Consider the following 15,644-nt stretch of genomic DNA (forward strand, 5'->3'; position numbering starts at 1 on the left):
GTTTAAGGAAGGTTCGCCTTGCCGGGAAGCAAACGACAGAAAAGCTAAGTTGCCAAAGTCTGAGCAATTAGTTTTAATTTTTAAGTTATCTTCCTCGAACGACTGTGCTTTGTATGTAAAACCTGTGCGCGGAGGAACCAACTCGTAGCTAGTTGCGCCCTTACTTTGTTTCGAGCCCGCTCAACAACTTAAGTGTGCTGCAACTAGTCGCGACAAGGTTTCTTGTCGGAGCGGCACCGCCAGCAGGCTGCTGACGTCCCGCACTCAGCACTCGCGGCTCGGGTGCCTGCGCCGACAAGTTCCCTAAAAGCGTAGGGCAAAAACATACAAAGCAAGGGCTCTAGTAAAGGAAATAACATAGCGATCATTATCCAAAATAAAGTTATGTTACAAGATAACTTGTCGCAACTCTAACACATTGTTCCCATGACATGACTAGCAGCGACAAGGAAAAAGATAAGAAGAGCGACCTAGTCTACGCGACCGCCCTCAACCCTCTTGATCTCGCTCACCTTGTCCACAATGGGTGCGACAAGGGCCTTGAGCGCTTCCAGATTGGCGTCGGGCGGCAAAGACCTGAGGACGTTGGTGAGGTTGAGGCCTGGGTTGCGGAAGGCCACCTTCACCAGCACCTTCTGAAGAACTCCCGCGCAAATCTTGCGCGACTCGTCGGCCAGCTGCTTTGGGATCTTCTCCTGAAGCCGCTGGAGGGCCGTCGCCACGCCCTTGAAGAACAAGCTGAGTTTGGCGCTGGGTTGGAGATGCTCGTCGGAAGAGTACCCGAAGTCCTCCATCCCCAGCTGCGCCAGCTCCCTGTCGATGACTGCAGCGATATTCACCAGACCCTCGGTCCAGTGCTCCACAGTCTCTCTAAATGAGTTCTGGGTGACGGCAATGCTCGCCAGCAGCGCCTCGTCGGCCTTGATCTTCTCCGACAAGGTCACCTCTCGCTCCTTGGTGCCGTCCAGTGTCTGAGTCAGCGTGGCCAGCTTCAGCTCGAGATCCGTGTTGGAGTCCTTGGCGGTGCTGAGCTCCTTGCTTCTCTCAGCAAGAAGACCTTGCAGCTCACCGTGGGCGGCAGCATCCTTCTCGCGCTCGCGCTTGAGCGCGGCAAGCTCCTCGCCGCTCGTCCTGAGATTGGCCTCCAGCTGCGCCACTTTCGCCTCCAGCTCTTTCTTGGCGGCCTCGGCAGCCGCGGCAGCATCCCTTGCTTCTTTGAGAGCGCCGCCAATTGCTTGCTCCCGCGCGGTGAGCTCCTCCTCATGGCTGTCAAGGTTCACCTTGCGCTGCGCCAACTCTCCTTCCTGCGCAAATAGGCTTTCAGCGACAAGCCATTGCTTCTGTTCGGCTTCAGCCTTCTCGAGGAGGAAAGCTTTCCGCTCCTCGAGAAGTTGCTCCCGCTCCTCTGCCAGGGATCGGAGAGCCTCCTGCCTGAGACCCCGGAGCTCCTCCAGGCGCTTCTCAATGTCGACTCCCGCCTTCGCGACAAGCGCTTCTCGGGAGGCCAGCTTGGCTTGTCGGGCGCGGTAGAGCGACGTCAGCTTCCGCAGCAGCCGCTCCTCTTCAGGCTTGTTGCTGCTCCTTGGCGCGTCAACCAGCGCCAATCCAGCGGAAGCAAGCACCTCTCCGTCAAAGGTTTCTCCCTCGACCGGCGCCCTGGAGCTCGAAGCCCAGGGGAGTTTGATGAAGACGCCATCGCCGGCCTTCAAGTAGGCACCGGGCTGGGGCTCCTCGGAGCCTGGCTCTGCGGCATCGGCGGGGGGATCGGCGGGCGGTGCAGCGCCTGGCGCTCCTGCGGCCTCGGGGCCGTCAGTACGATCGCCGGATCCCTCGTCGGCTTCTGCGGCGGCAGCCTTGGCAGCCTCTTTGCCGGCGGGCTCATCAGCGCCGGCCTCTCCTTCAGCGGCCTCGGTTTCCATCGGCTCAGTGGCGGATGGATCTGAAGAACGAAGAAGGGAGAGAAGTCAAGCAAATATGCAAAAAGAAAGTCAGAAGAAGAAAAGCCCAAGGGCAAGTTTCTAGGCAAGTGGATTACCTGTGCAAGGATCTGCGGTCGCGGTCTCAGCCGCCGGAGGATCACTGGTGTCGTCCCTTGCCAGAGAATTGGCCCTCGCCGGAGAGTTCTCCCTTGCCGGAGAGCGCTCCCTTGCCGGGGACTCCTCCCTTGGCGGCATAGTCGAAGCAGATGGTGCTTCGGGGGCGGCTTCTGGGCCCTCCTTATGAGGCTACTCTGCTCCTACACAAATCCAACAATCAAGATATCAGCGAAGAAAGAGCAACCATGAGCGCCTGTCAGCAAGAAGTAAAACCATGTACTTACGCTGGGGGCTGCGCTGGGGGCTGCTTTGGGGAGTAGTTGCCAGGTCCGTCAAGGTGGTCTCAGACACGCCCCCTGCTAACGCGGTGGGATAATCTTCGATGACAATCACCGAGGCCTTGGCTCTCTTCGCCGCTCTCTGGGCCAGCGTCCTGAAAAGGAATGGATTCAGATCGAAGCAAGTCAGATACAAGACGGAAGCAACAAGAACGGAGAACCACAAGTATAGCGAGGAAGCTTACTCTTCTTCTTCATCATCGGAGCTGAGTGCGGAGAGATCGAAGTCCGGCTCGCCTCCGGTGCGACGAGGCGGAGGAGTGAGCTCCCTTGCACGCTTGGCAGGAGCAGCAGCGGTGGGCCGGGAAGACCCCGCTCCAGTTGCCGCAGCGGCGTGAGGCGCTCCCACGGCAATGGTGCTTGCCACGGTAGAGCGTGTCGCGCAGCTCGGCGGCTGTTGACCCGTCTGCCGTCCCGCTACGTCCCCGGCCCTGCGGAGACGCCTTCTTGGTGCAGCCGAGGGCTCCACTTGCGGCAAGCTGTCTGAAGGTTCGGGCTCTTCCTCGCCAGGCTCGCTCGGCTCAGCTTCGTTGCCGGCAAGATCTTCCTCGCCGGCAAACTCCTCGCGCTCGGCAAGGCTTGCCGCCTCTGCTGCCTCTGCCTCCTCCTCAGTGAACCTGAACTCGCCCGCGGCAGCTGCTGCCGCAACCTCTTCCGTCCTAGTGGCGATGCACTGCAGCTCCGCGTCGGTAGTGTCACGGGTGAGGCTCTTCTGCTCATTGGCACGGATCGGCACTTCCTCCAGGCTGTCGAAGAACGCCCGCACGACATCATCCGCAGGCTCTTGCCAAGTTGGGGCGATTCCGTGCGAATCGCACAATGGCATCATCACGTGGATCCGGTCGAGTGAAGAATTGTTGCACAACGGAACAACGCTCCTCAGCAACAAGAATGGATGCTGAGGATCGCGTTTGAACAGCTCCAGGAGCATCGCATCCAGCTCCAGGATGGTGAAATTGAAGTTGAGGCCCGGGCGCAGCCTCATGATGTCCGCCGAGTTCTTGAACTCCTAGGCGGGTCTCCTTCTCTCCTGCAGGGGGGCGATGCGGCGACGAAGGAAATCTGCGCCGACAGCGCCTACAGTGAGCCCGGCAAGCCTGAGGCGAAGGATTCGGGTGACCGCGATCTTCAGTCTGTCGTCTTTCGGGGCCATGTTGCTCCAATCGTTGCCGCGTACTATTGGGGCTTGGCGCACGGCAGTGAATGGCTGCGGGTTCTCCTCGATGATCCAGCACCACTCCGCTCTCCACTCCTCCCATTTGCTGTGAAGCTCTCCCTCCAGATAAGCCTCCTTTTTGCCGACTCTCGAGATCCAGGCGATTCCTCCAGAAAGGGGCTCTCCTCTCTCGACTCGGGGCATAAAGAAATGGCGGAAGAGGGCTACGTTTGGGTGGACTCCGACAAAGTTTTCGCACAGATGTGCGAAAACTGCCATGTTTAGAATGGCGTTGGGGGTGAAATCAAGGAGGCGGAGCCCGTAGGTGTTCATAATGTCGCAGAAGAATTCCGAGAAGGGCGGGAAGAGCTCGCAATAGAAGAACAGCGGGAAGAAGGGGTACCCGTTTGGAGCCAGCTCTGAAGCGGCGGCCGGGAGTACCCTCATGCGCGGGTGCGCCCGCATCTTCGTCGACCAGAAGAGGTAATAGTACTCCCTCAGCTCCTTGGCGCCGAGCTAAGGGGGGAAGATGGCCCGCTCCTTCCGCAGCGCCGTGAGCCGCTGCGCCTCGGCCGACTTCACGCCTTTCCCCTTGTCGGCTTTCGGAGCCATGGCGAGGGTGGCGTGGGAGATCGACGGCGTTGGTGGTGCTGGTGGCGACGGGGGGCGGAGCGCTGCTCTCTTTCTGCTTCGAGAAGAAGGGGGGAGCGGCGGAGATTTTTGGAGTTGGAGCAACAAACGGCGAGATGGGTGAACTGCCCCTGTTTCCCCTGCTTATAAAGAGGGAGGGGGCAGACGTTTCGCCCTTCCGAATAAAGAAACCTACCACGATCTCTCCCACGATGCCGCGTTCAACGCGTGCCGTTGGGGGAGGGCGCGGTGGATATGGAGCAAGATTCGGCGTTACCCGGGCCGCGCGTGCCCGTGCCCTGTTTTGGGCCTGGCCCAACAGCGCTCGGCACCGTGTGTGGCCCAGGCCCGGGGGCTCCTGTCGGTGTACTAGATTAGGGGTACCCTAGTACCCCGAACTTGTGCACGGGCAGCTGCAGCGCCCCGCGGCAAGGGCTTGCCGGGTGACCGCCAAGGTACTCCGTGGCTCCTTTGGAGCCATTCAGGAACAAAGTATTCAAGCAAAAAAGACAAGGCCCCGGCAAGAGGAGCTTGCCGGGAAGGCCAACCGAGGCATCTCAAGGAACTTGCCGCGACACGCCACGCGTCCCGGCAAGGCCTGGTGAGCGACAAGCTTCCGGGCGCGACAAGACCACGACCGCGGCAAGACGCTTGCCGCAGCAAGCGGCCACTCTGTGCCCACGCTCCAGCGCATCCACCAACGTGTCGCCCTGGGGGCCTTTCCAGGCACGCGTGGCGGAAGGCGGTGCAGCCAGCGGTAAGCGGTGGCATGCGATGCTGACAAGATCGCCATCGTGGCAGGCGGTGGTGCCCCTGACGGTCCTTTTTTACACTGTTTGGGCGACACAGACGGGCATTCAATGCCCTTGTCCCCTGTCGTCAGGGTTAGGTAGAGTACACTGTACAGGTAGCTGTACCAACCACCTCTCTTTTTACATTTTTACCCTTCTCTGCGTTGCCACCTGTCGGTGACCCCTTTAGCATATAAAAGGAGGCCCATGCGCAATGTAGAGGGGGTTCGGATCATTTCGAAGCCAGAAAAACACTTAGCTCTCTAGAGCAAGAACACAATACAATCAGACAAGCAGCAGTAGGAGTATTATCTCTCCGGAGAGCTCCGAAGCTGGGTAAACTGCTCATGTGCTCCGCCTCGATCTGCTCTTCGTGCGACCTCCGCCCCCCGCCGAACCGAAAGGGGCTCGGTCCACCGGTCCCATAGGTGTTCGTGGATCAGTTTCCCCGACAGAGACGGGAGCAGATCCATAGTGGTGTATTAATATGGTGAATATGTGGACTCGTGTGCGATCTCTCACCTCAAAGAAAATACTAGTAGTTGTAGTACAGGATAGGCACTGAGTCAAAGCTGGCTTGCACAACTGCAGGATGCTGCTAACACGACACTATGACCAGAGACCCTTCGGCAAAATTTGTGTGCGATGCAATAATCGCAAACGATGGTGTAAAAAACCCGTCAACAAAGGTGCAAAACCTTTGCGATGACGGATGCATCAAACATGGTTCAGATTTTAGTTGCGTGTGCGATTCAGGGCATACGATTCAGTTAAATTCATTGTTTGCGATGACGAGGAACAAAATAAACAGTCTGCCAGATAAAGGTTTCTGCGATATGCAGCATATGCTTCACTCGGATGAACTATTTTTGATTAGTAAACACAAAATAAATGGTCAGCAAGATCAAGGTGTGTGCGATATATGGCATGCGGTTCACTCGGATGAACTGTTTACGTTGAGACAAGAGAACAAAAATAGTTCAATATAACAAGATGTGTGTGATACACGACAAACAGGTCTGTAATTAGAAATGTGTGCGAAGACCGATAATAACACAGATGATTGCTTCTAATACGACGTATGAGATATGCTCACAACATCTATTGGCCATTGGGGGACGGGCGGTCATCCGGATACGCCATAAGGATGCGAAGAGGCATCCTATGTTAGCAAGGACTAGCTATTCCACCAGTAGCTCATGTAAGAGAACTCTCAAGTTAAGTGTGCTCAGGCTGGAGCAGCCATCAGATGGGTGATTGTATGGGAAGTTGTGTTGATGTTAAATAAACTAATACGAAGGGCATATCTATCAAATTAAGTGACTGATATGACCCATCCCATGAGTTAATTTAACCTCAAGGTCCTTGTTTATTTATTTATTTATTTATTTTTTAACACATGTTAAAGAAGGTCTACCACATCACTTTTTGACAATGTGCGATATGTGGCATACAGTTGATCCATCTGACCTGTTTGTGATGGAATAAGCCACGTGTGTTGTGGGCAAACACTTGCTAGTGTACAACCATTTGCGATTGGTGAATTCATCACCAACGGGTTCCCTAGTGTGGTTTGTGTTCATCTCGTCATCATCTACTTCTTGTGCTAGTGTCGTGGTATTTCCTCGACGTATGCCAATGGATGGCTTATCATGTGTGGGGACAGGAGTGCGTTGCCGGGTTCTAGAAGCGGGAGTAGGCAAGACCTCAAACGACGCCGGGTCTTACCCAGGTTCGGGGCTCTCCATGGAGATAACGCCCCAAATCCTGCTCTGCGGGGTCTCCACATCACTATGATCAATAGCGGGCTACAAGGTTGCTCCTTGAGCGGTTTGGGCTAGAGGAGGAAGAAGGAAAGCTAGCACTACTTCTCCGTAGCTATGTGGGTGGAAGGATAAGCTAAGGGCGGAACCCTTTGCATGGGTGATCCTGGGGGGTTTATAAAGGCCTACCCCCCAGGGGTACAATGGTAATCTGGCTGGTCATAGGACCCGGCCGTCAGTGTCTCTGGGCTCTAGCTTCTCCGCCGATAGCTAGGGCCCGCCACCTGGTGGGCCCTATTGACTGCCGTGGACTCGACCGATACGTAGGGACCACCGCTTGTGGGCCAGGAGGACTAGGCCACACTGTAGCATTGCCTCTCATGATGGTGGCTTTGTCGGGGGGCGTATGGCTACAGTACCGCCACCTGGCGGGCGATCACTGTAGCCACACCCCGTCACTTATGGTTAATGGCACACATACTTCATTGGGAGGGGCGGCCGCCTGCTGGGAGTCGGCCTCCCATTGGGGCTGCCTGATCAGGCCTTGCAGCGTACTGGTGGCTCGCGGACAGGTGGGGCCCGCCGCCTATGGGCCACACCGACCGCCCTTCATTGGAGCATGGCCCGGACTAACGCAGGCAACGTCACGGGCCGCGTGGCTACTGTGCTGTGGGAGGCAAGGGGTGTCCGCCTAGTATGCCCATACTATGGCTACGCTCCGTCCGGGATTCGAGGGTGACAGGTCGCACTGTTGCCACGCCCTGTCTTGTCATAGCAGGTGGGTGCATACTTTGAGGAGGTGAGGGGCCGCCTGGTAGGAGTCGGCCCAGGCCCTCGCCATATTCTAGGGTGTGCCACCTTCTGGGAGGCGGTCCATTGGTACCAGCCGCCGTGTAGGCCGGCCTTGCGACAGGTCGGGCTGAGGGGCTTGGCCAACCCCGATGTCTTAAAAGCTGCTGGTGTGTGGATGAGGCTACCCAGGGTTTATCCCCCCGCCAGTAGTCCTGGAAGCTGGTGAGGTTCTACAGCTTTGGGCAGTCGGAGCGCCTCAGCAGTTTCCCTCTTAAGTGGCCTTCCGGCTTCCGCTCCGTCCGGCTGGGAGGAGTCGGGTGCCAGGAGCCAGATATAGCCGTGGCCGCCTGGCGGAATTTGAACAATCATGGTGGGGGCCAGGTGGCATGCCAGCTGGGCGACAAGCTTGCTGACGTTGCCTGCCCGCCTCGTGGCACTAGTCGGCCATGTCGGCCTGCCAGCCCACGCGCGCGACGGGACGTCGCCGCAGGCCTGGGCCCGCCACTACAGGGCCTTGGCACGCGCGTGGATCTGCTATGGCCGAGGGAGACAGTTGCGCTTCCCATGTATGGTTAATGCACGCCTTTATGGCGCGGAAGATGCGGGGTCATGGGGGAGTGGGCGAAGTTAATCCTGTGCTCTCCCACATCTCGCCCCCTCGGCTCTGCCGTCGGGGGCTATAAGTAGGGGGAGGAGGGGGCGGCAGAACGCACGCGTGCCCTCCTCTCCCTTCGCCTTGCTTCTCTCCCTTTCGCTGTCACTACGCCTTCTTCTCTTGCCGGAGTGTTGTCGAGCTCGGAGCCCATGGCGAACAGCGGCCGCGCCGCCGACTAGGACGGCTCCATCGTCCATGAAGACCATCTGGAGTTCCTACGCCAGACGCGGTGACTCCCTCACTCTTCCATTGTCAAGGTGTGCATCCCCCCTACAAGGGAAATCTCGCCGGAGCCGGAGGGCGACGAGCGTGTCGTCTTCCGAAAGCACTTCCTCCGCGGCTTCGGCCTGCCGGCGAGCAAGTTCCTCCGCTCGTTCTTGATTTCTACGGGGTGCAGCCCCACTAATGTCGCTTGAAGCTACGTAAGTATTTCCCCAAAGAGGAAGGGATGATGCAGTATAGCGACGGTAGGTATTTCCCTCAGTGATGAGACCAATGTTACCAAACCAGTAGGAGAACCTCCTCATACCACGTAAACAGCACCGGCACACAAATAACAAATACTCGCAACCCGACGTGTTAAAGGGGTTGTCAATCCCTTTCGGGTACGACGCCTCTAGTGGGCAAAAACGTGAGGTAAAAGGTGGTAGATGGGATAAATAGATCGCGGAACAAATAAATTGCAGCAAGGTATTTTTGTATTTTTGGTTTAATAGATCTGAAAATAAATGCAAGGGAAAATAGATAGCCAAGGCAAATATGATGAAAAGAGACCCGGGGGCCGTAGGTTTCAGTAGTGGCTTCTCTCGAGAAAAATAGAAAACGGTGGCAAAAAATTACTGTTGGGAAATTATTAGAACTTCAAATAATCATGACCATATCCAGGCAATGATCATTATATAGGCATCACGTACAAGATTAGTAGACCGACTCCTGCCTGCATCTACTACTATTACTCCACACATCGACCGCTATCTAGCATGCACCTAGTGTATTAAGTTCATAAGAAAATGGAGTAATGCAATAAGAATTATGACATGATGTAGACGAGATCCGCTTATCTATTGCGGCAGATATAGATCTCATCTTATTATCCTTAGTAGCAATGATACATACTTTTCGGTTCCCTTTCTGTCACTGGGATCAAGCACCGTAAGACCGAACCCACTACAAAGCACCTCTTCCCATTGCAAGATAAATAGATCAAGTTTGCCAAACAAAACCCAAATATCAGGAAGAAATATGAGGCTATAAGTAATCATGCATATAAGAGATCAAACAAGACTAAAATAACTTTCATGGAAAAAACATAGATCCGATCATAAACTCAAAGTTCATCAGATCCCAACAAACACACCGCCAAAAGACTTACATCATATGGATCTCCAAGAGACCATTGTATTGATAATCAAGAGAGAGAGGAAGCCAACTAGCTACTAACAACGGACACAAAGGTCTACAAAGAACTACTCACGCATCATCGGAGAGGCATCAATGGAAGTGGTGAACCCCTCCATGATGGTGTCTAGATTGGATCTGGTGGTTCTGGACTCTGCCGTGGCTGGATGAATATTTCGTCGACTCCTCTAGGGTTTCTGGAATATTGGGGTATTTATAGAGCAAAGAGGTGGTCCAGGGGCACCCGAGGTGGGCACAACCCACCAGGGCTACCTAACATTATTTATCGAATAGGTAAATGATAAAAACAGAATTTTCGATGTGGAATGTTGCCTAACATGTTCATCACATTCTTTTCTTTATAGCATGGACATATGGACTTTTATATGATTCAAAGCAATAGTATAGTTTTGACATGAAGGCTTTAATACTCAAACATACCAATAAGCAACCATGTCTTTCAAAATATCAACACGAAAGCAAGTTATCCCTAGCCCATCATGCTCAATCATTGATCCATTCATAAAACACAGTCGAATATTAGCTACACCCAATGCTCAAATATGATCATAGTGCCCCTTAGTTGGTGCTTTATAAGAGAAGATGGAGACTCAAATTCAAAATAAAACTTGCATAAGTAAAAGAAAGGCCCTTCGCGGAGGGAAGTAAGGATTTGTAGAGGTGCCAGAGCTCAAAGCTTAAATTGAGAGATAAAATTATTTTTGAGAGGCATACTTTTCCTACCAACGAAAACAACTTGGAGCATCCCAACACTTTCCATGTTAGATACATCATAGGCGGTTCCCAAACAGAAATAAAGTTTATTCTTTTTTCCACCATATCTTTCACTTTCCATGGCTAGCCGTATCCATGCGTGCCTTCCATACCAACACTTTCCAAGGAATTTATTATTTGACAATATAAAGTAAATTCATTTTTCATTTCAGGACTGGGCATCCCTAATACATTTGCCGTATTCATTTTAGGACTGAATAAACACTCACCATGAGAATAACACATCTAGCTTGGAAAATATTGGCTACCCTTTACCAGCTCGCGAGTAGTAGAGCACACAAAAGAGAAATTTATTTTGAACATTAGAGATGACAGACGCAAATTTGCTTAGAACGGCATAGAAATACTGCATATAGGTCGGTATAATGGACTCATATGGCAAAACTGGTTTAAAGGGTTTTGGATGCACAAGTAGTGATCATACTTAGTGCAAAATGAAGGCTAGCAAAAAGATTGAGAAGCAACCAACCAAAAAGCAAAAAATATCGTACCCAAGCATTGAGCATAAGTAACACTGAATAATGCACCATAGGTAGGATATAAATTTCATTGCATAACTATTTACTTTCGTGCTTGCATAGGGAATCAAGAACCTTAACATCAATATTCCTACTAAAGCACGATTACTCATAAACATGACTCACATATCATATCGTATCTCAAAACCATTAATAAGAATCAAGTTTATTTTGTCCAATGATCTTCATGAAAGTTTTTATTATGTCCTCCTTGGATATCTATCACTTTGGGTCTATTTTAATATGTTGCTTTTGATAAGCTCAAACAAATATAAGTGAAGATCATGAGCATAATTTTTTTTCTTACTATCAAATTAATTTCTTGGTGCAAGGAATTTTGGCTAACAAGAGGGGTAAAGGCAACCTCAACATGTTTGAATCATCCATGACAATATACTTTAACTGAGATGTCGGAAAACATAAACCATTACGTTGTCTTCCTTGTCCAACATCAACTCTTTGGCATGTCATACTTAATGAGTGCTCCCAATTATAAAAGATGTCTAAGATAGTATATTTATATGTGAAATCTCTCTTCCTTCAATATTCTTTCATGAATTGTTCAAATGACCAATACAATGCTTGCTAACCTTCAATAAATTTACAATCTCTACTTCTTAGATGTGAAGTCATTACTCCCCATGGGATAAGAAAATGAGACATAAATAATCTCAGATTTATGACATTCAACTCATTCAACAATTTACTCATAGGATATAAGTGAAGCACACGAGTAAATGACAAACTACTCCAAAAAGATATAAGTGAAGATCAATGAGTAGCTAAATAATTATGTAGCTATATGAAGACTCTCTCTCATTAAAGAATTTCAGATCTTGGTATTGTATTCAAACAGCAAGCAAAGCAAAATAAAATGACATTGCAAGGATAGCACGACTCATGTGAAGAAGAAAAAACTTAGGCTCAACCGATAATAACCGATAGTTGTTGAAGAAGAAAGGTGGGATGCCTACGGGGCATCCCCAAGCTTAGATGCTTGAGACTTCTCGAAATATTATCTTGGGGTGCCCTTGGGCATCCCCAATATTGAGCTTTTGTGTCTCCTTAATTCCTCTCATATCATGGTTTCTCTTTTTTTTATCAAAAAGCTTCATTCACACCAAACTCAACAAGAACTCGTGAGATAGGTTAGTATAAACCAATGCAAAAACTTATCACTTTCTACTGTAATAAATCGCTAATATTATTATTCAACATTGAATACTAAATGCCTCTGCATATTTAATACTCCTATCCTCAAATAGAATCATTAAACAAGCAAACATATGCAAACAATGCAACCATAACAGCAATCTGCCAAAATAGTATAGTCTGTAAAGAATGCAAGGGTATCAATAGTTCCCTAACTCAAACAATTATGAAATAAAACTCCCACTGTAGTAAATTTATCAGATCTCATTATGCAAAAGGTTTCAACATTATATCATGCACTGAATTTTCTAGGGAATTTTTTCAACAGCGGTAAACTTTCTGTTTTCAAACAGCAACATGTATACTAGCAAAATAAGCATGGCAAAGGTTATCCTTGACCTTTTTATTGCAACTAAAGGTGCAAAACATTATTCTAAATAACAGCAAGCAAATACTAACAAAATGAAATGACACTCCAAGCAGAACACATATCATTTGGTGAATAAAAATATAGCTCCAAGTAAAGTTACCGATGAACAAAGACGAAAGAGGGGATGCCTTCCGGGGCATCCCCAAGCTTAGGCTCTTGGTTGTCCTTGAATATTACCTTGGGGTGCCTTCATAATCCCCAAGATTAGGCTCTTGCCACTCCTTATTCCATAGTCCATCGAATCTTGACCCAAAACTTGAAAACTCCACAACAGAAAACTCAACAAAAAACTCGTAAGCTCCGTTAGTATAAGAAAATAAAACCACCACTTAGGTAATGTAATGAACTCATTCTAAATTCATATTGGTGTAATATATACTGTACTCCAACTTACCTATGGTTCATTCCCTCCGATACTACTCATAGATTCATCAAAATAAGCAAACAACACATAGGAAACAGAATCTGCCAAAAACAGAACAGTCTGTAGTAATCTGTATCAAACATATACTTCTGGAACTCCAAAAATCCTACCAAATTAGTAAGTCCTAAGCAATTTGTGTACCAATCCATATCAAAAAGAATCAGATCAAGAGCACGTTTCTGTGAATTAACATAACTAATTTACTGGGTGCAAAAGTTTTTGATTTTCAGCAGGATCAACACAACTATCACCGTAAGCTATCCTAAAGGTCTTACCTGGCACTTTATTGAAATAAAAGCTATAAAACACGATTGCTACAGTAGCATAATCATGTGGACGCACAAAAACAGTAAGGATACATATTGGGTTGTCTCCCAACAAGCGCTTTTCTTTAATGCCTTTCTAACTAGGCATGATGATGACAATGATGCTCACCTAAAAGATAAGAATTGAAACATATTGGGAGCATCATGAAGCATATGACTAGCACATTTAAGCCTAACCCAGTTCCTATGCATAGGGATTTTGTGAGCGAACGACTTATGGGAACAATAATCAACTAGCATAGGAAGGCAAAACAACCATAGCTTCAAAATTTTCAACACATAGAGAGGAAACTTGACATTATTGCAATTCCTACAAGCATATATTCCTCCTTCATAATAATTTTCAGTAGCATCATGAATGAATATAACAATGTAACCATCACCCAAAGCATTCTTTTCATGATCTACAAGCGTAGAAAATTTACTACTCTCCACATAAGCAAATTTCTTCTCATTAATAGTAGGAGTATCATAAGAGACTTGAACACTAAAAATTGTTTCCACATTAAAAGAGTAATGTTCAGAAAAAGGGTAATCATAATCATGACAAGATTTGTAAATATAATCATCACTACTTTTTATAGCATAAGTTTCATCACAATAATCATCATAAGTAGCAACTTCGTTCTCATCATAATCGATTGAAACCTCTCCCAAGATAGTGGAATCATCACTAAATAAAGTTTACACTCTTCCAAATCCACTTTCATATTCATCATAATAAGATTCAAGATCCTCCAAAATAGTGGGATTACTACTTCCTAAAGTTGACACTCTTCCAAACCCACTTTCATCAACATAATCATCATAGGTAAGAGTCATGCTATCATCATAATAACTTTGCATATCAAAACTTGGGATGCTAAAAATATCATCTTCATTAAACATAGCATCCCCAATCTTGGGACAAACATTAATTTCAGCAAATACATTCTCAAATATTTCATCGTCATCAAACATAGCTTCCGCAAGCTTGGGCCCTTTCATATCATAAGCATAGTCACTCTCATCGTTAAAAATATGGATAGCACCAATAGTAAAGCAATTATCATCATCACAATGAGTAGTAAGAGAAACATCATTTGGGAGGGATACCTTTCTACCTTTGTTGCTCCTTCTTTTCTTTTTCTTCTTCATATTATGTGTGGGTTCAACCTTCCTCTTTGAGCTCCTTATTGACGAGATTGGTTGAATAGAAAGCTCCTCCTCGTTACCTGATTCATCATAAGAAATAATAGGAGGGTATTGGGAAGTCTCTTCCCTTTCATTAGTATTCTCTTCATCTTCTATTCGCTTTATTTTCTTTAGGAAATTGGCAATATAAGGATTTTCAATGCAATTCACCGCACAATACAAATAAATCTTCTCTAGATCAATATCAAGGAATTTCTTATGGGCAAATACTGGAAGGTCCTTAATTAAATGTTTCAATTATTCATAACCCAAAAGCAAACTAAGTTCATTGTAATGAGCAAGGGATATCAAATCATCACAATTTTTGGACACGATTCGATCATGAAACAATTTGCATCGGAGATGTAAATGACCACGTTCATTGCAAGGTTCACAAGTACGGCAAAGGAAATTTAAATTTTCAGCACTCGCATTTAGCCTTTCTTGCAACCATTTAATTTCTAAATTCTTATGCCTCTTTCAATATCTATCTTCCCTATTTGGTGTGTACTTGCAAACCCAATCTACTCCACAAAAATCGACATGCTTAAAGGAGACATTTTCATCATAACTAGAGCAATCATCATTAGTACTATGGATATTCAAGGAGTTCATACTAACAACATTGCAATTATGCTCATCATTCAAAGATTTAGTATCAAGCATTCTATATATTTCTTCTTCTAGCACTTGAGCACAATTTTCCTTTTCATCATACTCATGAAAGATATTAAAAAGACGAAGCTTATGAGAAAAACTCAATTCCGTTTTTTTGTAGTTTTCTTTTATAAACTAAACTAGTGATAAAACAAGAAACAAAAAGATTCAATTGCAAGATCTAAAGATATACCTTCAAGCACTCACCTCCCCGGCAACAGCGCCAGAAAAGAGCTTGATGTCTACTACACAACCTTCTTCTTGTAGATGTTGTTGGGCCTGCAAGTGCACAGGTTTGTAGGACAGTAGCAAATTTCCCTCAAGTGGATGACCTAAGGTTTATCAATCCATGGGAGGCGTAGGATGAAGATGGTCTCTCTCAAACAACGTTAACCCTGCAACCAAATAACAAAGAGTCTCTTGTGTCCCCAACACATCCAATACAATGGTAAATTGTATAGGTGCACTAGTTCGGCAAAGAGATGGTGATACAAGTGAAAAATAGATAGTAGATATAGGTTTTTGTAATCTGAAAATATAAAAACAGCAAGGTAACTAATGATAAAAGTGAGCGTAAACGGTATTGCAATGGTAGGAAACAAGGCATAGG

Source organism: Triticum dicoccoides, chromosome 6B (assembly GCF_002162155.2).
Source record: "Triticum dicoccoides isolate Atlit2015 ecotype Zavitan chromosome 6B, WEW_v2.0, whole genome shotgun sequence".
NCBI classification, from domain to species: domain Eukaryota; kingdom Viridiplantae; phylum Streptophyta; class Magnoliopsida; order Poales; family Poaceae; genus Triticum; species Triticum dicoccoides.